The sequence below is a fragment of the Narcine bancroftii genome, chromosome 4 (assembly GCF_036971445.1).
Source record: "Narcine bancroftii isolate sNarBan1 chromosome 4, sNarBan1.hap1, whole genome shotgun sequence".
In the NCBI taxonomy this organism is placed as follows: Eukaryota; Metazoa; Chordata; class Chondrichthyes; order Torpediniformes; family Narcinidae; genus Narcine; species Narcine bancroftii.
In genome coordinates this window covers 232,572,323-232,598,866 of record NC_091472.1, presented here as the reverse complement: position 1 = coordinate 232,598,866, position 26,544 = coordinate 232,572,323, and positions in this window count along the sequence as shown.

Genomic DNA, 26,544 nt, shown 5'->3' with positions numbered 1-26,544 from the left:
CTATAACCCTAGATGCCACTATGGAATCTAACTATGCCTTGGACTCACAGTCCAAATTTCCCTTTAAGAGAATAAATTCCTCCTCATTCTACTCTGAAACTAAAATTTCTGGTGGAATTATGAGAGATTTCAGACACTGTAATCTTGAGCACAAAGCAAACAGAAACTTTGTGGGTCAGTCACAGTGCAAGGACTAGACCTGAAATATCCACCATCACTGTACCTCCACGCCTTGACCTGCTGTTTTTTTTTTTTGCCTACGCTCTTTAGTTCTGGATCACCTTATGATCAGAAACATTAGGGCCATCAGACTCTTTCAAATTTCAATAAGATTGTCTTATTGTCTTAAGAGTGTCTCTTATTTTCCCAATCTACAATGACTATAGGTCTAATCTGGTACCACAGACAGAGTCTATAACCACTCATAAGGCATGGAGTGGAACAATGCTGTTGGAACTCCTTCCACTCTGCGTGATCTGGCAAGGCCCAGCGTGAAGCATGGAAGCTGAAATACAACCACACTAATGTTCGGAGTTCAGGACCCAAGAGGAAGAAAACTAGATGAAATGACAGCCAAGGTAAAATCAAATTCATCCCAATCTCATCAACAACTGCATGAGGCTTGCTTGCAGAATAAGCTTTGCATTTCACAGAAAATGAAAGCCAAACCCTCAGCATTCAATGACTGTGGCTGACAAGATGGAGATGAGTACTCACGGGTCTGTTGGTGACAGCTCCTGCTGTTGGTAGAAGTGCCCTGTGCTTCCCACATTGTGTGTCTGTCACAACCTACTGCCGGCCTTTTGGGGGCACTTGTGACTGCCAGTGATTTTGAGAAGTAACTCTCATCTCCCACAATTTATAATGGATCTATTCATAATGAGAGGCTCTATCTAATGCCAGAATCTAATTTACTCGCACTACCCTATACCAGAGTAACAGTTTTATTTATCAAATGTTCATTATTGGATTCATACACAATACACAAATGTGATGGAGAAAATCAGCAGGTCATGCAATATCCATAGAGAGTAAAGGGTAAGAATAAAGGATTACCAGTGCTGTGGAATTGAGCCTTGCATTATTTATAAACAAAAACAGACATGCACAGGTGGGGAGGGGGGAGGTGGGGAATAAACACAGACTCTGTATAATTGTATGAATGTTGGAAGATTATACTGCTTATTTGAAATTTGCAAGTCTATGAAAATCAAAATGTTAAAAAAAAACAGACAGGTGTCTGAATAAAAGGTGGGGAGAAGGGAGAAGGAGGAGAACAGAGGAGGGAGGAAGATTCAGGGGAAGGAGCACGGGCTAACAGGAAAGAGGTCATAGAGGATACAGCTGGGAGGGAAGAAGAGAAAGAAGCTGAAGTGATGGGGAGTGGGCGGCTCTCTGACAGCAGAGGGAAGGGGGTAGAGAACTGGAGGAAAGGAAAGAGGGACAGAGAAGGAGATAGAGACAGTGAAGGTAAAGGGGGTAAAGAAAATTAGAAAAGTCGATTTACTAGAGACTGCCAACTCTGCCACACTAACATCAACTTCTTCAATTCCCTCTTACCTCCTACCCTCTGATCCTACCTTGCCCCTTCCTCCCCCTCACCACGGTCAGTGCCAGAACAAGTGTTAGAGGGGAGCATTAGGATAACAGTCCTATACTTGTAAACTCACTCAGCGTGGGGGTGGTGGTGAAGGTGCTGGTACCTACCCACTGAAAGTTAATGTCCTCCGTCCCTCCGACATAGCAGATGAAAGCACTGCTTTTATTATTTGGAGAATCACTAGGGTGCGTGACTCATTTACTTTCTGAATTTCAATGATCATAGTTAAACTCTGGGCTAATTTACAGATAGACCCCAACTTATGATGGTGGTTGGTTACGAGACTCACATTGTAAGTCAAAACCACGGTGTTGGGAGCTCAGATGCGCGAGCGGCCATGGCTTCAGGAGTTAGTATGCGCAGGCAGCCAGGACATCGCAAGTGTGGATAAACATCAGAACTTGAAATCAAAAGTACAGATTCTGTCCATCGTAACATTGTAAGTCAGAGTCTATCTGTATTCTAGGATGAACAGTCTGTGATGTTCCTTTGGTCCTTAGATTACTTCTGTCACACCTGATTTTCTCTAATCTTCCTTCACAACTCAGATTCCTGAAACAGATGAGGAACCTGGGCTGATTCTCTACATGGCTTCCAAAGTAGAAACTTTTTATTTTAGTTTTGCAATGATAATTGGTCACAGTATTTGAGGTACAAACAGACTACAGAACTATAACACTTCATTATGTACTTCTTCTGGCTTGCATTCTACTGTTTTAGCAAAGTCGTTTTAACATCTTATTGGCTTTGCTGACTCCTGGTTTGCTTTGCTTGGACCTCAAGTAGTGCTGAGTTTTCCAAAACTTCAATGTCTTCTTTAGCAACATTTCAGAAGGAAAAATATTTTAACATGGTTTTGACATACTTTTGGTATGGTTAGCACAGCGGTTAGCACAACACTATTACAGCGCCGGGGACCTGGGTTCTGCCCGTGTCTTGCTTGGGTTTCTTCCAGATGCACTGGATTCTGCCCACCCTTCAAAAACATAAGGTATTTGTAGGTTAATTGGGTATTTGGGCAGCACGGACTCATGGGCCAGAAGGGCCTGTTACTGTACTGTATTAATATTTTGATGTTTAAATACTTATAAAATACCCAAATTTTGTTATCAGCAAAATTGACACCAAATAACATGAGAAGAAGGGGAAGATATTGGTCCAAATGAGCGAGATCTGGTGCTGCCTATAAGGATGTACATTCCCTCCGAGTCTTCATGAGAACTTTAGTTTCCTCCTATATTCCAAAGATGTGCGGGTTAGTAGGTTAATTAGATATGTGGGTGTATCCTGGGCTCTTGAGCCAGGAGAGCTTATTACCAGGCTGTATGTCTAAATTAACTGAAAAGATATGGAAGGTCTTCGATGTGCTCCAAGGATATAGGGCTGATGGAGATAAGAGAGTTTGGAGTCATTACCAGAGAGAGTTCAACTTCACTCTTTGTTCCAAACAATTGAGGAGTGTGAATTTAGCAGAACAATGCTTAGAAAAAAGGGTTGGTTTATCAGATGCTGGAGACACACAGAAGACTGCAGATGCTGATGTCCAGACTAATACACAAATTCCTGTATGAATTCAGCACAACCTAGCATCAATGGGAGAACAGGCAACGTTTCAGGTCTGAATCTTGATGAAGGTCTCCAGCCCAAGATGTTAACCTTTTTTTCTCAATGTTTCTCAACCCGCTGAGTTACTCCAGTATGAAAACTGTGCGGACTCATTAAAGGACAGGATGGTGATCCACAAATCTGTTTAATCCTTGGACAAGGCTTAAAGACATTGTATTTGGAGTATTGTGTTCAGTTTTGGCCACCTAACTACAGGAAAGATATCAATAAGATAGAAAGAGTGTGTACAAGATTTACTAGGATCTTTTCCGGACTTCAGGAACTGAACTACAGGGAAAGGTTAAACAGGTTAGGACTTTATGCTCTGGAGCATAGAAGAATAAGGGGGATAGACAGAGTAAATGTAGGTAGGCTTTTTCCACTGAGGGTAAGTGAGATACAAACCAGAGGACAAGGGTTAAGGGTGAAAGGGGAAAAGTTTAGAGGGAACATGAGCTGGAACTTTTCACACAGAGTGGGAGTGTGGAATGAGATGCCAGCTGAAGTGGTGATTATGGCTCAATTTTAACATTTAAGAAGAATTTAGACAGGTACATGGATAGGAGGGGTATGGAGGGCTATGGACTAGGTGCAGGTCAGTGGGACCATGGAGAAAAATGATTCAGCACAGACTAGAAGGGCTGAAGGGGCCTGTTTCTGTGCTATAATATTCTATGGTTCTCATGAGTTCAAGTCAAGCCATAAGTGAAAACAACTATTCTCAATGCAGTGCTAAAAAGAGAAAGATGCATTCAAATGAACAACTACATATATCAATGGACAGTGGAATCTGTATATGAGAACTAGCTGTTCTGATGGTGCAGTGTTTGTATGGACCTTCTATTTTTGACAATGTGAAATCTCCCTGGGGTTCTCACTGTGATCTGTACAGATTAACTTCCTGTCCTGACTGTTTGAAATCTCCTGCATGTTCCACCTGTGGGGAATCCGTATTGGGAGATGGTCTGCTCTGGCAATCTGGAATCTAATTTGTTCTCTTATGCCACATTAACAAGAGCTCAGGAGCACTGTACTTCATGGCCTTCCTATCTGAGAGGCAGTCAGTCTTATCAACAGTGAGCATGCAATTGAGGAAGAAAGCATATTAATTTGTTGAATTCTTAGCCAGAACCAGCTGTCAACCCTGACCCAACACCATTCATCAAGAGCCCCAGCAGCACAATGTAGCCATTTCCAATCATGCAATCTAAACAGTTCTGAACATGTCATCATAGGAGAATGATTAATGTGCTGTGTTAATCATTCTACTGGTTCATCCTGGACCTTGCTCAACTAGACCTCGGGGACTGGCTGGGTTTTTACTGACAAAGTACCTTGCCTACAGGCAGAAATGTACAGTGATACTGACCTTCTCTTGAACAGGAGACAGAATATAATTCCCCGTGCTCAACAGACCCTGTTTTTCATCTAAGAAAAATACAGAAATGCTGAAGGAACTCAGCTGGCCTTGCAGCATCTATAGAAGATAAAGATATATTACCAACGTTTTGAGTCTGAACCCTTCTTCAAGGTGTACCTCTTCTTAAGGACCAGCCCTGCTTAATGGAACAAAGTTGATGCCCTGGTTTGAAGCACTGTGGGTGTACTGGGCCATGAGTGTTACGGATACGGTTCATCTCTACTGCTGGTCTCTGAACCTCAAGGAGGTTGGATTTTCTATTCTGAGTCCATTCTTTTCAGTACAATGGCAATGCCACACAACGCAAATAAAAACAGAAGAAAATTCTGAAAACTTGAAACATTTGAGGCAGTGACAGTGAGGTCAAAGCAGCATTGACAGAGCGGGTCTCTGGATTCTCTTCATTTCTGAAGCAGGGTTGCCATGGCAATCATTCTGAGGTGGTGTCTGCCTGTCTGCCATTCATGGACAGGACCCAGTGATGATCAACAAGTGAGTGAAGTTGGGGACTGATCCGTGGCCAAAGCTACACTACTTATTGATCATTGTTGCATGGGGAAGGTCATGTAATCACCTTCACAGAGACAATCAGACACACACGCACACACAAACACATACATAGATGCACACACACACACACACACACACACACACACACACACACACACACACACACACACACACACACACACACACACACACACACACACACACACACCCCCCCCAACATGAAAACCACAGTTCCCCAAAATGTCAGTTCATAACCTTCTGGAAAAGGCCAACAGGCCAACACCTAAATTCCCATTGAAGAGCTATAGAGGAATAAAATTTGCTCGGGTAGATTAGTTCATTGATTGGGTCTTGGAAACTAAAGTCTGAAATAACATGAAATAAGGCAAAAACAGCTGAGAAATACAACATGTGCCCTCAGAGTTATTTAGTGGGAAGGACATCTGCTGTTTATGCTTTTTAAATAGAAAAAACCTTTAATGTCAATGTTCTTTCTGTATGTTCTTCAGATGCAACAAATTATTGTGCATTATTCTGACACATTTTCATGAAGTTTGATACTATTGGGATTGTCACAGAATTGAACGAAATGCAGAACATTTTACATAATCTTCTGTCATGAGCACCTTCAAGCTAGCCAGGCAGGGTACTAACTTAAATTCTTATTTGTGTCTTTGCACAAATTCAGTGAAGCAATTCATGCTGAGTTAACTCTTTCTCTGCATTTTGATCTGAAAGTGGAAAAATGTTGCCTGTGATGCACACATGCCACAATGAGACTAAGGGTGAAGAGGGGAGACAGTATCCAGTGTGTGCACACCAAGGAGCTTTACTGAACTGATCCTACAGTTCATTACAGCCATTTCTGTTGTTTCTTGCACTTGATTTACTAAGTTACCTGGTTTCCTACTTAGAAGTGGAATGCTGCATTGTATTGAGAAAGTTATATGAATAATTACCAGTATAGGATACATTATAAAACTTGATCAAGGATCCTTACCCCAAATTGTTGACTGACTATTTCTCTCTATGGATATTGCCTGATCTCCTCCAGCACCTCATTTAGGAATTGAATTTAAAAGCACTGAGGTCCTGCTGCAACTGTCAAGGGCACTATGAATACTATGTGCCATTCTGATCTCCTTACTTGAGAAAGGATATATTGGCTTTGGAAGAGGTGCAGAGAAGATTCACCAGGTTGATTCTGAAGATGAGGGGATGAGCTTGTGGGGGTGAAATTGAACCACCTTAGACTATACCCACTGGAATTTAGAAGAATGAGAGGGAATATTACAGAAACATTCAAAATTATGAAAGGAATAGGTCAGATAGAAGCAGAAAAGATATTACCTCTGGGTGGTGAGATTAGAACCGGGGACATAGCCCCACGGTTTGGGGAAGGAGATTTAAAAGAGAGATGAGGAGGAATTGCTTCTGCAGAAACCAGTAAGTCTATGGGATTCTCTGCCCAAGGACTGCAAGGCTGGGAAGTAGCTTTTTCCTGAAGGTGGTGAGACTGTTGAACAATCCTAAAAATTGTTAATTATATTTTTATATATTATTTTTGTTTACTGTGTGTATATGTGTGTGTGTGTGTGTGTGTGTGTGTGTGTGTGTGTGTGTGTGTGTGTGTATATGTGGTTTGTGTGTTGGGTGTACTGTGTGTGTCTGTGTGTACTATAGTCCAAAGATGCAGTGTTTCGTTGGGTTGTATATGTACAGTGAAACCCTGATTTTACGCACCCAAATTTAACATAAATTTGGATATAACACAATGAGTCAATGGACCTGCTAATCAGTTTGCGCCATCCGCCTGACCCTCAGCCGCTGCACCCATCGCCTGGAGACACGCACACCAGCGGCCACTGGTTGAAGTTGAGAGCCAGGCTGGTCTGCAGCAGCCAATGCAGGTGGCAGTTGCAGCACAGCGGGTTGTTGTCCAAGTGCAGCACGGCCAGGCTGCAGGCTAGTAGCAGTGCGCTCTTTTCCATCATGGTCAACGTGTGGCCAGCTCCCTCAGCTTATACAGCTGCCAAAGGTTCTGCTCCTGCAGGGAGCTGATGCCCTGATAATGCGGCCGGAGTGTGGCTAAGTTGTGCAGGGAGGACAGGGATTTGGCTGAAATGGAGGTGAGGCAGGTCAAACACGTGAGTAACCCCGATTTAGCGCGACCCCGCTTTTTTCACGATGACATTTTTTTGGACCCAAAGCATCACATTATAATGGAGTTTCACTGTATATGTATAATCAGATGGCAATAAACCTGAGCTAGAATGGCCCTTCAGCCCTCCACGTTCATACTGACCATCAATCATTCATTTACACTAATGCTATATTCATACAATTTTTTAATATTCTTGATATTCTCATCAACTACCCCCAGATCCTACCAGTTATCCATTCACTGGAGACAATTTACAACATCCAACTAACCTACCAACCTGCATGTCTTTAGATATGAGGGGGGCGGTGAGAAGGCACAAACTCTGAACAATCAGCACCTGAGGTTGGTTAAACCCAAGTTGCAAATATAATGAGGCAGCTGTTCCCCTAGCTGTGGCACCTAGATGCCTTCATTCATAGCCAGGAAAGGGAGTTGGATTGGGAGGGTGGGAATTGAGGGGAGCTGGGTAACATGTGATAGGGGTGAGGTAACTATACCCCATGTTATGGTAATATCTGGTGAATTCATGGGTGATCTGGTACAAGTTCATGATTAGCACAAATGCTACTGCAGCACCAGCAACTCAGGTTCGAATCCAGTGCTGTCTGAAAGGAGTTTGCATATTCTCTCCATGTCTGTGTGGATTTCTTCTGGGTGTTCCAGTTTCCTCACAACCTTCAAAAACAGAGGGGATTGCAAGTTAATTGATCTTGGGGGACAAAGGCTCATGGGTCAGAAGGACCTGTTCATGTGCTGCATGTCTAAATTTAAAATTGTTTTAACTTTAGAGCAGGTTGGACAATCCAGCCCATGAGCTCTTTCTCCCCCAGCTACAGTCGCAGCCTGACCAAGTGCCAGAGAAAACCCTTTCCATTTGTACACATTGTCAGCATCAATGGAGGGTTTGTGTGGAACTCCAATGCAAAGCATGGAGACCTGAGGATGTCACTGAGCCATCTTAACAAAATATCAATGTACTGCCCTACCGTTTTCTTTGCTGGCTCTTTCTGCAGTTTATTTATTATCTGGCAATGACCTCGCGCTAATCCTGTGGCATCATTCCTGGCTGTCCCAACTAAAATTCCCATGCTCCTCCAGATCAACTGAAACTTGTGATTGTGTTCCTTTGGCCCACAGCCCATCTGAAATCAGAGAACTGATGGCATTCCCAGCAGACAGCATTGCACGCATATGCATTGATCTGGTCTTGAGACTTAGTCACTGTTTTATTTTCTCATCAGCCTCATCTCATCACACCATCAAGCAAATTAAAAATCTCTTCTCGCCAAGAGTTTAATGCACATCATGGAACGGTTTTTCATGACAGATGATTACAATTTCAATCATTTTTTTTCCCCAAAGCGATCTTCAGTTAATAACCCTTACACTGGTGCAACTGGCCACATGTCATCATAGGTTTGGATAAGATTTGTGATTTAAATATTTAGGTTGGATGACCTCCGACAGACGACCTATAAACTGCATGGGATTGGAATGCTTTTAAGAATTTATGCGCATGAGCGCAAGTTAAAAATGCATGTGTGCAAAATTAAAGTTTGTCAAATCCACACTGCTAGAGTGTTGGGGGCTGTAAGTAGTAAAAGTAAGTCAAATAGAACATAAGAAATAGGACAAGGAGAAACCATTTGACTCATCAAGCTTGCTCCACCTTTCAATCAGATCATGGCTGATCTGGTGATGGACTCAGCCCCACCTACCTGCCTTTTCCCCATACCCTCTTACTTCGCAAGAACTTGTCTATCTGCACCTTTTTTTAATATATTTTTTTATTTAATATTTCACTGCAAACTATGTCATTAACAATATATACAAATATTCATCGTTAAAATGTACACAGTTTCATTCCCCTCCACTTCCTCACACCCTCCCCACCCCTCATAATGTAAAATAAGAAATAATAAGAATAAAATAAATAAACAATAAAAGAATACAAAAGAGAAGAAGAAAAAGAAATTGTGTCATCCAAAATTCCATATTTAAGCATTTTCGTACTTGTATCTTATCACTTTAAAAGATGCAGGTCTGAAATTGGTAGTTTCTAATGTACTCTATGTACAGTTCCCAAATTTGTTCAAATAAAGCATCTTAACTATATTCAATGAGGCAGTCTCCATTGCTTCCTTGGGCAGAGAATTCCACGGATTCACCACTTTCTGGGAAAAGCAGTTCCTTCTCATCTCCATCTTAAATCTACACCCTCAAAACTTGAGGCTATATTCCTTACCTACCAAAACCTTTCAGCCTCTACCTTATCCATCCCTTTCATAATGTTGTATTTTTTTCTATGATCCTTTCTCATTCTTCCATATTCACAAATATTTGTAAAAGGTTTAGTTGAGAAGAAAGGAATGAGCTCATCTCCATGGAACTGCATCAGATTCTCTGATAGAACAAATGGCAATTTTACTGATATTCAGAATTAGAATTTAATGTCATGAACATGTGTCACAAAATTCATTGCTTCATGGTACCATTACAGATGCAAATATTGCTATAAATTACATTTTTTTAAATAAATAAATTAGTAAACAAGAAGAGAAAAAGTGAGTTAATGTCTATGCTTTATTATCCATTCAGAAATCTGATGGCAGAGGGAGAAAAGCTGTGTTTATACTGCATTCTGCATCTCTTTCCTGATGGTAACAGTGACCCTAACCCTAATGTGTGGCATGGGTGGTGAGGGTCCTTGATGATAGAGGCTGCTTTCTTGGGACACTAGCTCCTGTAGATGCCCTTAATGGAGTGAAGATTGGTACCCATGATGGCACTGGCTGAGTTCACAACTCTGTTCTCTGTAGTTTTCTTCCTATCCTGTGCATTGGCATCTCCATGCCAGATAGTGATACAGTGATGCCATCAGTCAGAATGTGCTCCATGGTATACCTGTAGAAATTATCAAAACTCTTTGGTGACTTACCAAAACTCCCAACAAAATATAGCCACTGGCAAGCCTTCTTCATGATTGCATCAACATGAAGGACCCAGGATAGATCTTCAGTGATATTGACACCCAGGAATTTGAATTTCTTTACCCTTTCCACTGTTGACCTCTCCATGTGGACTTCGAGAAGGCAAACCCAACAGTGCCTACAAGACTCCGTGTAGAAGCTAATGACCCTGTGATATCTGTCTCTGAGGCCGGCGTCAGAACACCATTCAAGAGGTAAACCTTCGTTAGGCTTCAGGCCCTGACAGTGAACCTGGCAGGGTACTGAAAATCTGTGCAAACCAACAATTTCATTTTCAAACTCTCATTAGGAGAGGGAAGCTAGAGAAAGAGTCAAGTACTCACTGCAGCAGGGATTGCAGACCATTACATTCTGCAAGGTGAAGTCTAACATCATAACTCATGAGCTTCACTACCTCATGAGCTGAACATGTTTATGCTTCTTTGAAAAGAAGAATTCAGCAGTTCCAATGAGAATCCCTGCAGAAGCTTGCGACCCCATGTTATCTGAAAATCTATGCCAACCAACTAGCTGCCATGTTCATGGACATCTTCAGTCTCTCATTGCTTCAATCAGAGGTCCCCACCTCCATTAATAGCATTAACGGAGATAAGACCAATTAACCATATAACCATATAACCGTTTACAGCACGGAAACAGGCCATGTCAGCCCTTCAAGTCCGTACCGGTTCACTTGAACAACTCCACTAGCTCCTCCGCAAACTCCTGAGGAAGTAGAGGCTTTCTTCATGATGCCATTTGTGTGTTGGTTCCAGAAAAGATCTTCCGAGATAGTGACTCCCAAGAACCTACATTTGCTCATCCTCTATTGATGACAATAAAATTAATTCTTTTTTTAAAATATCATCAGGTTAGATTTTGAATTGACAAAAATCACCTGAACATGGACACACAAATGTTTTAAAAATTACCTTGCATGTTTAGCAATCATCCTGGTGCCAAAGAAGAGTAGAGTGAGCCGCCTCAATGACTATTGTCCAGTAGCCCTCACATCTACTTGATGAAATGTTTTGAGAAGTTGGTCATAGTCAGAATTAACATGTACCTAAGTAGAAGTCTGAACCCACTGCAATTCACCTATTGTCACAATCACTTCACAGCAGACATAATATCGCTGGCTCTTAACTCAGCTGTGGATCACCTAGAAAACAGCAACTCATACATACGGCTGCTCTACATTGACTACAGCTCAGCCTTCGACACCATTATTCCCTCAAGGTCCAAACCCTGGGCCTCTGCAACCCCTCTGCAACTGGATCCTTGACTTCCTCGTCGGAAGACCACAGTCAATATGAATTGGAAACAATGTCTCCTCCTCACTGGCTATTAACACAGGCGTACCTCAAGAATGGGTGTTTAGCCCACTGCTCTACTCACTAGACACCCATGTCTGTGCGGCCAGGCACAATTCCAATGCTATCTATAAATTTGTCGATGACACCACACTGTAGTCGATTAAATATGTAAAGTATGTGTTGATGTTGTCTAGGTGATCCAGAGCTAAGTGGAGAGCCAGTGAGATTGCATCTGCCATGGAGCGATTGTAGCGGTAGTCAAATTGCAGTGAGTCCAGATCTTTATCTCAGTATGAGTTAATTTTGGCCAAGATCAACATCTCAAAGAATTTCAACTCAGTAAATGTGAGTACTACTAGGCGATAGTCATTGAGGTAGCTCATTGACACCAGGATGATTGATGCCCTTTTGAAGCAGGTGGGATCCCCTGAATGCAGCAATGAAAGATTGAACATGCTTGTGAACACTGCAGCTAGTTGGTTGGCTCAGATTTTCAGATAACACAGGGTCGCCAGCTTCTTCAAGGATTCTCATTGACACCATTGAATTCTTCTTTTCAAAGCCAGGTTAAAAGTTGTTCATTTATGATGTTAGACCACCTTGCAGGATGTAATGTCCTGCAATCCCTGCTATAGCTGGTGAATACCTGGCTCTGACTCTAGTTTCCCTCTCCTAAAGAGTTGAAGTAGGATACCAGGTGCTTCCAGTAAGACTGATTGTTCATGGGAGCTGTTTGTGGAAGTTCACATCAAGTCACCAACTTGCTTCCGCAAATTCCAACTCCTGCACTGATGGTGCTTGGACAGAAATTCCTTTCCAGCCCTGTCTGTTGCCCTGAGATCAGCTATTTTAGGCATCAAATCTAGATCAAAAAAGAACCTTACACTGGCAGATCTGCTTCTCGGCTTGGTGATCTACCCATCCTCCTGTGCCCCTCCCCCTTCACATTACCCATTCACACCCCATCCAATGTACTTTATGTAGCAAAAGTAAAGACAACAGTTTGGACTTGAGCCAATATATAAGCAATAAGTAGGCAGGCTCCTGAATAAAATGGTGGTGGGAGAGATCATAGGTGGATATGGATGGGAAGGCATGAGAAAAAAGCTGAGAAGAGATGGGAGATGGGATAGCTCTTTGAATGGAGAGGGCAGGGGGTGGAGAGTTGGAGGAAAGGAGAGAAATGATGAGGAAGAGAGGGAGACATGGGATTGGCCTGTAATGCTTCTTTTGGGCAACAACATTCCCTTGTTAACATCATACAAAGGATGACACTAACATCAACTCAGATGAATTCTGTTATTTTTCTTAACAGACTTCCACCAAGTTTTGGCTTCCTGTGGAAAACCATCATCAATCTATAAATATGCAACAGGTGTATTTTTAATTGAGGTTGGATATGCTCAGGGAATTTTTGACAATTCAAAGTGGAACTTTTTCTCATTTTGGCTTTATCTGTTTGCCTTACATTCTCCTAGCAAATGATAAGATGTCAATGCCTGTTTTGAGACTTGGATAACAGGACAGGACACTGACAAATCCCCTCCTGATAACATGCCCCAACCCAAAACATTGATTATTTCTGCCATGGATTCTGCCTGAATCTGCTGAGCCCTCCAGCTTCTCTTCGTTCACTCAGGGAAAACATAAACTTGAGATTTGTGGCCCTGTGATGTGAATGGCACCGTTTCATGGTAGAGGAACCAGGACCTTTCATCAAGAAAAGAGGAAATAATGGCCATGTCTGATATCCTGGGCTTAAATGGTGGAGAGAGGATTCCAAGACTATATTGCCTCCATGATGAGAAACCACCATCGTTGTTGAGGACCAGTTATAGTCATGGAGAGATGCAGCACTAAAACAGCCCATTGTATCCACATTTTATATCAACCAGCCATTCTTCACATTCTATCTTAATCCCATTAAAAAAAATTCCACTCACATTCTCATCAATTCCCTGCTAGATTCTATCACTCACCCATATCCACTACATGCTGTGAATCACAAAACGCATTCTGTTTTATGTATAACATATGTGAAAACACCAGCTAAATTCCCATCGAAGGGCAAAACCTTGACATTTTTATTTCTGATTTCAAAAGACCAGGTTGTCAGCTTTGTTCCTGCAAATAATTCAGTGAGTAAGGGTCAGGGTCCCACATGTATGACACATGTTATGTGTTTGCATCTACCAAAATTCCAGCATAGGGTGGAACTTCACAAGATCAGCTATCATGTTACTGGAATACTTAAGCTTGAAAGTATCTGAGATTCCAGACAATATATCTTTGCATTCTTCTTAGTATTTCCATGGGTCTTGTTCGTGATTCTAGTGATGAAAAAAAAACAAGAATCTGTAGAGTTGGAAAATGGTGAGGCTATGATTTAAAAACAGAAAAAGCTGAAAACATTCCTGAATTAAACCACATTATTGGAAAGAGGAAAAGAGTTAACAATCTAAAAAATATATACTGTATTTATTGTTGAATTTTAACTTCTGCTTCTCTGTCTTCAGATGCTGCCTGATCGTGGAGTCATGGAATCATTGAATAATACACCTCAGAAGTTGTCCTTGCTGACCAAGGTGATTTCTAGCATTTCTGCTTTTATTTCACATTTCCAGCATCTACAGCTTTTTGACCAACAAAACTATGAATGTATTTGATTTTGTTTTCTGTCTCCATTTTAGCCAAGGTTCTCATCAAACTCACAAACAATCACCAGTTGACACATGTGCGTGTCACATCCCTGCATTGTTAAATATACAGACTGAATCTACAGGTGTCCAGCAGATGCCCAGGATTTTGCTAGGACTTCCTATTATTAACCACTCAGCAAAACGGCCACGCAGATGTTGCACTCCATTAGGCCTGGCACAGGATTTCATTGAGTTCACTGGGGATTGTAGGGCAAAGAATTCAGAAGGAGTGAGGAATGTAAATATCCCTTCCAAATTATTTTGCTTTAGTTTAATAGTTTTACATAGTTATTTAAGTGTTATGTGTTTTAATTACTATGTTTGTTTTTGTGTTTTAATTGTTTTGTTAATTCCAAATTTATACACACACACAAAAAAAATCAATGGCAAGTTTTACAGTTGCCAAAACTCTAATCCCAGCTGTGCCATTTGTCAAAGGCCATCAGAGGCCCTTCAGGACAGACCTGGCTGCTAGATCTCCAGGGATCAGAGTCTGGAGGGGCACTGTATGGGAGGGACTGTGTGAGGGGCTCTGTGTGGGAGATGCTGTGTAAGGGCTCATTCAGGGGAATAACAGAGAATGAACAAGATCTGATCCAAAATATTTGTTTCACAGAAAATCTCAATGTTCATTAATGTATGGTGCTTAAAATAATTTTGTGGCCTTACCCCATATTAAGAATGCTACTATATATCTGACATATGTTATAAATTAACCAGCTCACATTTCATAATTTGAATTTGGTATCAGTATACAAATATTGTGCCACTTTCTTCCAAAGTCTTATGCTATGAAGTATACAGCTGGCAGTTCTGCTTGGGTTTCCTAGTGATCATAGAAGCTCAATAACCATGAAGCTTACTTGTGCTTAAACTAAAGGGGCTGCAATTATGAGACTCCCTGGAAAGGAGGGGCAACAGTAGACCCTTTAAGAGGATACTCTAAATCAGCCATTCTCAATGGAAGCCCTTCAGCCCCCTGTGGACCCAGCACATTTAAATAAATGCTGTGTTTTCTTTTCATCTCAAGTAACATAAATATTTTGGGTTTTTTTATGTCATTGGTGGAAGAGAAATACAGAAGAACTAAAACTTGACTGCTTCACAGGGAAGGGGGGGGGCCCATAAACTTTGAGCAGAATCCTCGGGAAGGGGGTATATAGCCGAAGAAAGATTGGCAATGCCTGCTCTAACTAAGTCATGCTCAGACATGTTTATAGTTTTCTTTATAAGTCACTCAGTTTTGCATTTAATTTCCTTGTGAGGAAATAACGTATTTATTTAATGTTCGTCGTGACTTCCCAATTTGTCATTTTGTAAGGTTATATTGCAATACAGCTGCTCATGAAGAAGATACCCTAAAAGTGCTAAGTTAACATTTGTATCAGTTGATTGGGGAGCAGTTTAGCTGTGACACAAACTGAGCTCACATTTTGTTTTGGAGAAGTTATATTGGATCCTTTTCAGGCCATATAATTAGGAGATGTCTTCAATTTAGCATTTCTTTCAGCCTTCTACAATGTAGAAATCCCTCAGTACCATTACCAAAAAAATGGCACTGTAGATTAATATTTCAAGCCCGGAATAGGGGTTTGAATCAATAGTCTTTTCTGACCGTGCCGTGTCCATTTCCAGCACAGGGTCGGCATTCACAGGAAATCACCCTTCCTCCCCCGCCAATCCTCACTCTGATCAGCTCTGCACCTTGTCCCCAGCTCTCGATTTAGAAATTACAAATCACTTTCTCCACAGTGTTTACTGAATACCCTTGGTTCAGTAATGAACTGATTTCAAATATATTTAAACAAAGCGGCTCAGTTAACGTGACGCTATTACAGCACCAGCGACCCGGATTTGCTGTCTGTAAGGAGTTTGTACGTTCTCCCCATGTCTGCATGGGTTTCCTCCGGGTGCTCCAGTTTCTTCCCACCCTCCAAAAATTTACGGTATTTGTAGGTTCATTGGTGTATTTTCCGCCACATAATCATGGGCCAGAAAGGGCTGTTACCGTACTACATGTCCAATTAAAAAATTTACATTTAAATATAAAATGTAATTTAACTTTAAAATGAAAAATTGAGACCTTTCTTCCTGCAGAAAATTAGTATGCCATGTGATTCTCCTTTGCTTTTTGAAGGATTACAGTGAATGTAAATTTCAATAACTAGTACATTTTCAATCAAGTAGAAAACGTCAGTGTTATTTTTGGAGAATGGAAAATGAGACATACAGATGTCAGTTCATCAGTTACAGACATCATTATAAAACCAGTGAACAAGAAAATCTTGATGATCTGGTAACTGAATATAAATGAAGCAGTTTGCTATTCTTCCCAAAAGAAAATGCATATTTGTTGTACTTCAAACAGCCGGTTGTACAAAAAAAAACGAAGTGTGGGAATTTAACAAGGCATCAAGTTCAGAAGTCAGGCTTATGTGCAAAGGCAAAAAAAACCCACACCAGACTAGATTTTTGGCATCTTCGCCTAAAATCCTTATGGAATAGATTTGTGTTTGGAAATCTGTCTGTTGTAGTTTACAGCTCATGTGATTATAAGCTTTTATTTGCAAGGTAGAGTAATGTGAGCATTCTGCTGTTGGCATTGGAAGTTGAAACATTTGACATTAATAAAGCAGTTATTTGCAGAGTGGAATTGTTTCGATAGCCCGATATCGGCACTCCAACTGATCAATGTGCTTTACCTGAAGTACTGCAGAGGAGATTAAATGGTCTACTTGCCTTTTAGTTTTAAAGTATAAAATACACAACTTTTTTTAAATAAGGAGCCCAGATCAAAATCTCCAACATTACTGGTGTTCTTGTGTTGAACCATCATTTTCCACCTAATTTTATTAAATTAAAATGCCATTTTCTCACTGGCACATTCACAGACCTAAAGACTTGGAACTTTTGATAATTATCAGGTTGAGATAGTTGTATGGAACCCCTGACAGAACAATTTCTCAGTTTAAGTAGATGAAGAGAAGGTTCAATTGCAATCTTTAAATAATTATCTTCCAAGAATTCCAATGTACCAAGAGAGGAGAGGCGTTCTATCAGCATTTTCATACGAGTGATGGGGTAAGGATTCCATGTGCTCCAAGTATTTTTGTCCTCAATCTTATTGGTGCAGATTTCAGCCCAATATGGTACTTACATCCTGCTGGAAATGCACATTAATAATGCAGAATGTAAAATATAGCTTGTTCTGCAAAAGACATTACAACATGTCAAACACAGCACATAAAGTTCTAAATGGAGGGAACTTAACTGGAATAATCCAAAAGTGCACTTTGAGGTCCAAAGTATCGTTTTGCTGTGTAATGAAAAGGAAGAGTGAAAGTTTGAACCGAAGAACAAAAGGAAGTTCAGAAGTACAAACCAATTCTATTACAGTTTTTATGGACTAGTGGAGTTTCACTTAAATCGGTGCAGACTAGAAGAGCCAATATGGCCTGTATCTGTGCTGAAATTGTTATATGGTTACCTGAGGTAATTAGGGAATTAAAAGTAATGGAACCCTTAGGAAGTAGTGATCATAACATGATTGAGTTCAGTTTCAAATATGAAAAGGAAAGGCTGATATCAGGTGTGTCAATATTTCAGTGGAGCAAAGGAAATGACAGTGGCATGAGGAAGGAACTGGCCTACATTGACAGGAAAAATAAGTTAGATGGAGGGACGGCAGAGCCGAATTGAATGATATTTCTACAAGAAATAAAGGAAGTGCAGCATACCTATATTCCATGAAAAAGAACATTATGAATATAAAAATGGCACAAATGTGGCTAACAAGAGAGGTTAAAGCTAAAGTAAAAAGCAAAAGGGAGGGCATACAAGGAAGCAAAATTAGTGGGAAACTTCGAAAATTTACAGAAAGAGGCAAAAAAAAAGTCATTAGGAGAGAAAAGATGAACTATTGAAGACTTGGCAAATAACATGCAAAAGGATACTAAGTTTTTAAAATACATACAGAGTAAAGAGGGACATGGGTAGATATAGAACCGATTGAAAATGATGCTGGAGAAATTATAATGGATAACAAAGAGATGGCAGAGGAACTAAATGAGTATTTTGCATCAATCTTCACTGAGGAAGACAATAGCAATATACCTGATAGTCAGAGATCTGAGGGAATAGAATTAAGTATGGTCAGGATTACTCGAGAGATAGTGCTTAGTAAGCTGAATGGACTAAAGATAGATAAGTCTCCCAGACCGGATGAGGTGCACCCATGGGTTCTGAGGAAGCAGCCTTGGAATTGATTTTTCAGAAATCAATAGGCTCTGGCATGGTTCCAGAGGATTGGAAGGTTGCAAAAGTAGTTCTGCTGTTTAAGAAAGGAGGGAGGCAGAAAAAAGGAAATTATAGGCCTATTAGTCTGATATTTGTAGTTGGAAAGTTATTGGAGTCGCTCTCAAGGACGAGTTATGAAATACATTGAGGTCCAACCCAGCATAGTTTCATGAAGGGAAGATCCTGCCTGACCAACCTACTGGAATATTTTGAAGAAATCTCAAGTAAGATGGACAAGGGAGAGGCTGTGGATGTTGCGTATTTGGATTTTCAAAATGCCTTTGATAAGGTGCTGTATAAGAAGCTGCTTAATAAGATAAGAGCCCGTGGAATTACCAGAAAGATATTAGATTGAGTGGAGCATTGGCTGATAGGCAGAAAGCAAAGGGTGGGAATAAAGGGATCCTGTTCTGGTTGGTTGCCGATTACTAGCGGTGTTCCTCAAGGGTTGGCGTTGGGGCCGTTTCTTTTTACAATGTATATTGATGATTTAGATTATGTATTAAATGGTTTTGTGACACCAAGATAGGTGGTGGAGTAGGAAGTGTTGAAGAAACTGAAAGGTTGCAGAGAGATTTGGACATTTTAGGAGAGAGGACAAAGAAATGACAGATGAGATACAATGTTGAGAAATTTGGAAGAGGAAATAAACAGGTAGATTATTATTTGGATGGGGAGAAAATTCAAAATTTGGAAGTGCAAAGGGACTTTGAGATCTTCATTCAGGAAAACTTAAAGGTCAACCACCAGGTTGGATCAGCAATAAAGAAAGCAAATGGTATGCTGGCATTCATTTCAAGATGAATAATGTATAAGTAAAGAGGTGTTGATGAGGCTCTATGGAGTAATGGTGAGACCTCATTTGGAGTGCAGTTTTGGGCCCCTTGTCTGAGAAGGGATGTAATAATGTTGGAGAGAGTACAGAGAAGATTTACCAGGATGATTCCTGGAATGCAGGGGCCAACCTATGAGGGATGTTTAGCAGCTCTTGGACTGTATTCACTGGAGCTTTGAAGAATGAGAGGGTATCTCGTAGAAAGATTTCAAATGCTGAAAGGATTGGACAGAGTAGATGTGAATAAAATGTTTCCCTTGGTGCTTGAATCTAGGATAAGAGGGCACAATCTTAGAATTAGAAGGTACCCATTTAAAACAGAGATGAGGAGAAATTTCTTTAGCCAGAGGGTCATGGATTTGTGAAATTTTTTGCCACATACAGCTATGGAGGCCCGATCATTGGGGGAGTTTAAGGGAAAGATTGATAGGCATCTAATCAGTTAGGCTATCAAGGGATATGGGGAAAAGGCCGGAATTTGGAACTAGATGAGAGAACGGTTTAGCTCAGGGTGGATTTGCAGAGAAGACTCTTGTGATCTTGTGAATCGGCTCAGTATGGTTTGGGAAAGCATAGGAAATGATACTGCTGGGGAAATGAGCCAGCCAATTTGCAGATAGCAAGAACCAACAAATGATAATTAAATGAATGATCAGCTAAATTGTTTTTGGTTCATGTTGTTCGGTGAATGGCTCCCTGTCTTTGAATAGGATCGTGGGACCTTCTGCATCAATGTAGGAGGCCTGGCAAGGCCTCATTTGGAACGTTAATTTGATGCACAGCACCTCCGATTATGGAGCACCTGCAATGCCAGTCCAGTCACTTCTTTCCAACTTTAGAATGCAACTTGAACTCAAGTCCTTCCAATTGTCCTGCCATGAAACAAAGGCAACATGCAGAATAAAGAGGTCATCCAAGGTCTCAGCCGTGAAGGAACAGGAGAAGATGATAGGCAACAGCATTCTTAAATCGGAACTACCAAAGACACAGGAGGAGTCAGTACATATAAAGGGGGCTCAGCTTCAAGTAGGAGTGAAAGATGATTCTGTCAACAACTGAAGGAACATGGTATTTTGAAACCTCAAATAATCAAAGTGATTTTCTGCAGTTCAACAATGAAATCCACACTACAGTAATTTAAACTCTTAATCTCCACAACTTATTTGATAAATCTTCTTTAATTCCTCACTTGAAACAATCAAACACACATCTGCAATTGATAAAATAGAAAGATTAAGATTTGATTTCTACCTATTTTGTACTGGAGTTTGTGTCAGTTAAATCAATGTTTAACTGTGGTAAATATTGGTGGTTCATTTACTGTAAATGAAAGAGTTCTTTGATGACTGGATTCCAATGGGATATCTTTCAGTTTATGAACTGAAGAGTTAAGAGCTAAATAACCTCTGAAACCCCCGGGGGTAGCTATTTCAACAGTAGAGTCCTGCACAATGACTGTTGCACTTTCTTTCAGTCTGACTATTAAATCCATTGTAATCTACCCTCTCACTCTTTGACTGAGTGCTCTCATTCTCTGTGATGAAAGCAATGTAACATGACACTGCCATGTGGAGTTTGCAGGAAATCTGCCTTTTTGTGATGAACAGAAACAATCCAGTAGTTTGGCAGTAAATGACCTTTGATTAAAATTAAATGTGTCGAGAAAAATTGGGTTTGAATACTTGCTGAAATATTCACACTCTGCCTCACTTCAGAAGATTTGACCTGTAAATGATGAGGGTATTGCAGAGGTTAATTCCGGAGGTATTGAATCGGATACACTGTTCCTAACTAATTTTGCCCGGAAAGTGGATCACGCAGCGACGTTTCTTTCCCTGTGACATATGCTGACTTGATAAAAATTGCACTTTGATGTGAATCACACTTGCAGCATAGAGGTGCACCTTGCCCTACTTATCCAACTCGACTGCACAGCTCCATGTCTTGAACATCCATGCTGAAAGGGGACTGAACAAATATTTGATGATGCCAATTTTCTTGTCAGTCTGGTCGATGCTTACCCTGCCTAACTGACAGAGCCACTGACCCAGCATGCAGGGTGAAGCGCACACATAATTATCTTGGGTGGTCAGCAACAGGAAGCATTGCAGCACAGAGGTCTGGATGTGGGTATTTTCAGTTGTTGCTGGGTCATAAACATGGAACTGCTAACCTAAAATCAGAATGGGAGTACCTTCATCACAAGCACTCTTGATGTCCTGGTGATTAGGATGGTGGAATGAAGTGGAAGGACAATGTCCTTCGGTAGTTCATTATGGTGTGGAAACTTTGCTCATTATGATTCTAATGTACATTTCCCAGCACAGTTGAACTTCTGTGCCATTATCTGCACGTCAGCATAGCTGTTACAGGACCAGAGTCCTTGGTCTGAATCCACCATTGTCTGTAAGGGGTTTGTACGTTCTCCCTGTGACTGTGCGAGATTTCTCTGAATGCTCCTGTTTCTTGCCACGTACCAAAGATGTATGGATTTAATTGGACAACGCGGGCTTATGCACTGGAAGGGCCTGTCACTGTGCTGTATGAAACTAAAAAATATACATATCATACATGTGGTAGAAAATACAAGCTGATACTGATTTAAAATATACGCACAAATCAGTCACACCCACTCTCAAATGATGGTGTCCAAGGATCAATGCTAAAATATATTTGCTGAAGAATAAGTTCATCTTTTGTATAAATATAACAATTTTGTCATGAATAAAATCAAATGAGCCATCTGCTTTTTATTTTATATAAAGGGCAGGATGAATGAAATGGAAAGGGTAAAAATAAGAGAAAGATCAAAGTAGAAGATTGGAGCAGGGAATGAAATTTGATTCTGATTGGATGAACTTAGAAAAATTGACAAATATTTTGTCCAAAAAGTGATACAAGAGTAGTGGGAAATATTTAAAAAGTTATGATTCAAAAGAAGAGCAGCCATTTGAGGATTGAGAAAGAGTGAATACTTGTCTGCAGTGATGTCAAGGTTGAGAAGATTCTACAATGTGGCCAGAAGAATGGTCAGGGATTTCTCTAATTGTTTTGATAATATGAGGGAGCTATATTCTGAAATGTACTGTTAACCTACTGGGGGATGGGGTGGGAATTAATTCTGAAGTGGCAGAACTAATTTAGTAACATTTAATAAGTGAAATTGAAGAATGAAGAAATGTGATTCAATCAAATGTAAAGAACTAAACATTGGAAGAAAATTATGGTAGTCAACCACCCAAAGAAATAATAATGATTCTCCATTTTGTTTCAATGGCTAATGACAAAGCTAAACAGACTGAAGTAATTTCAGAATTGACACAACCCAGTTTGAGTGGACTGGAAAAAGTTTAATAAAGTACCCGTATTTAAATAGGATGACATATTAAAACCCAATGGAGGCACATTAATTCTAATGTTCATCTACAAGCTTGCCAATAACACCACAGTTGTTAGCAGCATTATAGACAGGAGTGAGATCGATCAGCCAGTTGAGTAGTGCCACAACAGCAAAACTAAGGAATTCATTGTGGACGTCAGGAAGAGAAACCAGGAGAACACAGACCAGTCCTCATTGATGGGCTAGCAATGGGAAGGGTAAAGAAATTCAAATTCTTGGGTGTTAACATCTCTGAAGATCTATACTGTGGCCATCGTGCCAATGCAATCATGAAGAATGCTTGCCTGTGGCTATACTTTGTTAGGAGTTTGAGGACTCTTGCAGATTTCTATAGGTGTACTGTGGAGAGCATTCTGACCAGTTGCATCACTGTTTGGTATGGAGGTACCAAGGCACAGGACAGGAAGAGACTACAGAGAGTTGTTAACTTGGCCAGCAGCATCAGTCTTCATTCCATTCAGGACATCTTTAAGAGGCGGTGTCTCAAGAAAGCAGCCTCTATCATCAAGGACCCTCACCACCCAGGCCATACCCTCCTCTCATTGCTACCATCTAGAAGAAGGTACAGGAGCCTGAAGAGGTGTGCCAAAAATTTCTAAAACAGCTTCTTCCCCTCTGCAATCAGATTTCTTTTTTTTAATATTTTAAAATTTTATCCCTACATCTACTAATAGCAAAATACAAAATACAATTTATGTCACTTCCATTATACATTATGGTATAAAACCCTCCCCTGTAAAAATCCCCAAATAAAGAGAAGAAAAAGATAATAAGAAGAAAAAAGGAAGAAAAGAAATAAAAGAGAAAGTAAAGAAAACTGATGGCCCAGAAGACATCGCCCACTACCCCATCAGATTTCTGAATGGACAATGAACCATAGATACTGCCTCGCCTTTTTTCTTCTTTACACTAGTTATTTATTTTTAAATATTGTATTTATGGAACTGCAATATATAGCAATTTTACACTAATGCACAATACTGTTATCGCAAAACAACAAATTTCGTAACGTGTTCATGACAATAAACCTAATTCTGAATTTGATTCTAATTCTACCTCCATTCCATGTTAAGTACAGGAACCAATGGAACTGGTAGTCAAAAGTAAAACTATATAACAATAGTGTAGCTTGGCCTAGCATCGGTAAGTGGTGATCCAGGAAGCTCTTTCTCTCATAAAATTATGTGCCCTTCAGCTTAACCTTCCATGCTGACCAACTTGTTTACGTGAACTTGTCCCATTTGCCAGCACTTGGTCCATTTCCCTCTGGACTTTCCTGTTCAAATGTCCTTTAAACTTTATGTTTGTACCTACCTCTGCCACTGAGTCTGGCAGTTCAGATCAACCCCACTGTCTGTGGGGAAAAAGTGGCCCTCAGGTCCCCTGTAAATCTTTCCCCTCTCACCTTAAAGGTGTTCCTTCTTGTGTGGATCTCTTGAAACCTGGGAGAAGCCTGAGCTCATGGATTACTTCAGTTGTAAAAGCTGAACAAAAAACTGGGAATCAGTTCTTATTATAAAGGAGAAAACGCTGGGAATGTTAAAGATCTTTTGGGCACTGCTGGTACTTGATGTCTTCATTTGAATTATTTCAAAAGTTAATTGGAGAACCCCTTTCAAAATCAACGGGTCATTAACTCGGGCCCTTGGAGTCTTGAAAAACAACTGAAGCTGGAATCTTGAGCAAACAATGTGTCAGGGAGGGATAGCAGGCCAGGAGACATCTGGGATGAGACGGGGAGGACCTGGTGACATCCCTGGGTAGAAATAAAGACACAACCTGGAGAAACTCAGCAGGTCAAGCAGAGATAAATATACAAAACCTACGTCTAAGGCTTGAGGACTTTCTCGGGGACATCTTTGCTACTTTACACTGTATGACCGGCATAGTTTCTCCAGTATTGTGTTCATGGTGTCTGCAGACTTTCATGTTTTACTCGCAGGGTAGAAATGGTCTGACCACGTTTCTGGTCGGTGTCGATATAGGCCCATCCAGCTCACAAGCCCATGCCACCCAAATACCCCAATTACCTACAACCCCGGTACGTTTTAGAGGGTGGGAGGAAACTGGAGCCCCCGGTGGAAACCCACGCAGACCCAGGGAGAAGGTACAAACTCCTTCCGCGCAGCGCCGGATTCGAACAGCCATGCTAACCGTGCCGCCCTATTCTAGAAACTTTCGTGTCAACAAAGTGAGGTAAAGCTCCTACATTGGTCTGGATAATGCAAGATAAAGTAGGGACTTTAGCCTCCTAATGGGTCCCGACCCGAAATGAAAGTTGACGGGCCATTTGGACCTGGACTCTTGAAGTCGCTCCAGATTCTCGTTGCTGCGGTGGGAGAGGACAGCGCTTGGTGCTGAATTAGGAAGAAACGTCGCGCAGGCGTTGCCCATTTAAACCACAAATAGTGAGCGCTGGAGACAGATTAACAAAATACTTCACACGAAGGGAGAGAGAAAGAGAGAGAGAGAAAAAGCGATTATCCTGGTTTCTTAGAAGATGAGGAACGGCCCCTCTCACATCCGCTGAAAGCCACAAGATCCATCCTCATCTTTCTAACTTGGTACCTTTCTCAACCTCTCTCTAAACGTAAAAAAAAGCACACACCCACGCACACAAAATCTTAGCAGAAAAGATGAGTTATCTATGAAAATTCAGAAAATTGAGGAGTCATCCAGTTGATTCTTAGCAGGTTCGACCGTGCAAATGCAAGGGGGGCGGAAAGAGCAAGGACAATTAAAGAAAACGACTTCACTCAAGAGGACCGTGAATCTTTGGAATTTTCTTCCCCGGATTCCCGTGAACACTCAGCCATTGAGTTTACTTATGGCCCAGAAGTTAGGCTTCTGGGCCTCGTTAGAATCAAAGGTTGCGGACAGAGCGTCGAGAAAATGGCGCTGAGCAGACCAGCAATGATCACGATAAATAGTGGAGCAGCAGGTTAGAAGGGCCAAAGGGCCTCCCCTCCTTCTTCTCCTGCTCCTGTCTCTTACATACCTATATGGAATCCAGTGGACACGCGTAAAAATTGAAAAAGCAATCCTGTGAATAATATACTAAATTCAACTAAGAACCAGGTGAAAATAAGCCAGTGAAAGATCAGATTTATTGTCCGAGTCCATACATGACATCATATACAGCCCTGAGATTCCACCTGTAACTGTAAACTAAGAAAGAAAGAACTGTTACAACCTGACTGCAAACACTGAAGTATAAATATTCAATAATAAATAATGAGCAAAGTCGGTACCCTTAAATGAATACCTTGAATGAGTCTGTTGTTCAAGTGTCTGATGGTTGAGGGGTAACAACCTGGTGGTGCGAGCCCCCTGTGGCACCTATACCTCTTTCCTGGAGGCAGCAGCGAGAAGCGAGCATATCCTGGGCGGTGTGGATCCTTGATAATTGCTGCTGCTCTCGGACAGCAACAGTGGGGAGAATTTTGCTTGTGATGTACTGAGTCCAGTACCTTTCGTAATATGTTTCCCTCAGGTATCAGGTACCAGGCCTTGATGCATCTAATTCAAAAGTGAAGTGTTGCTTCGTTTGAAGGGACTGTTTGGGGCCCTGTATAGTGATGAAGAAAGATGTGTAAGTGTAACTGCAAATGTAGCACTTCTTGGAGGTCACAGGGATAGGTAACAAGAGATTGATTAATGGAAAGGGGTGAGTGGAGAAGGGAATCGCAGAGGGAGTCATCCCCATGGATAGCAGAGGGGAAAAGATGTG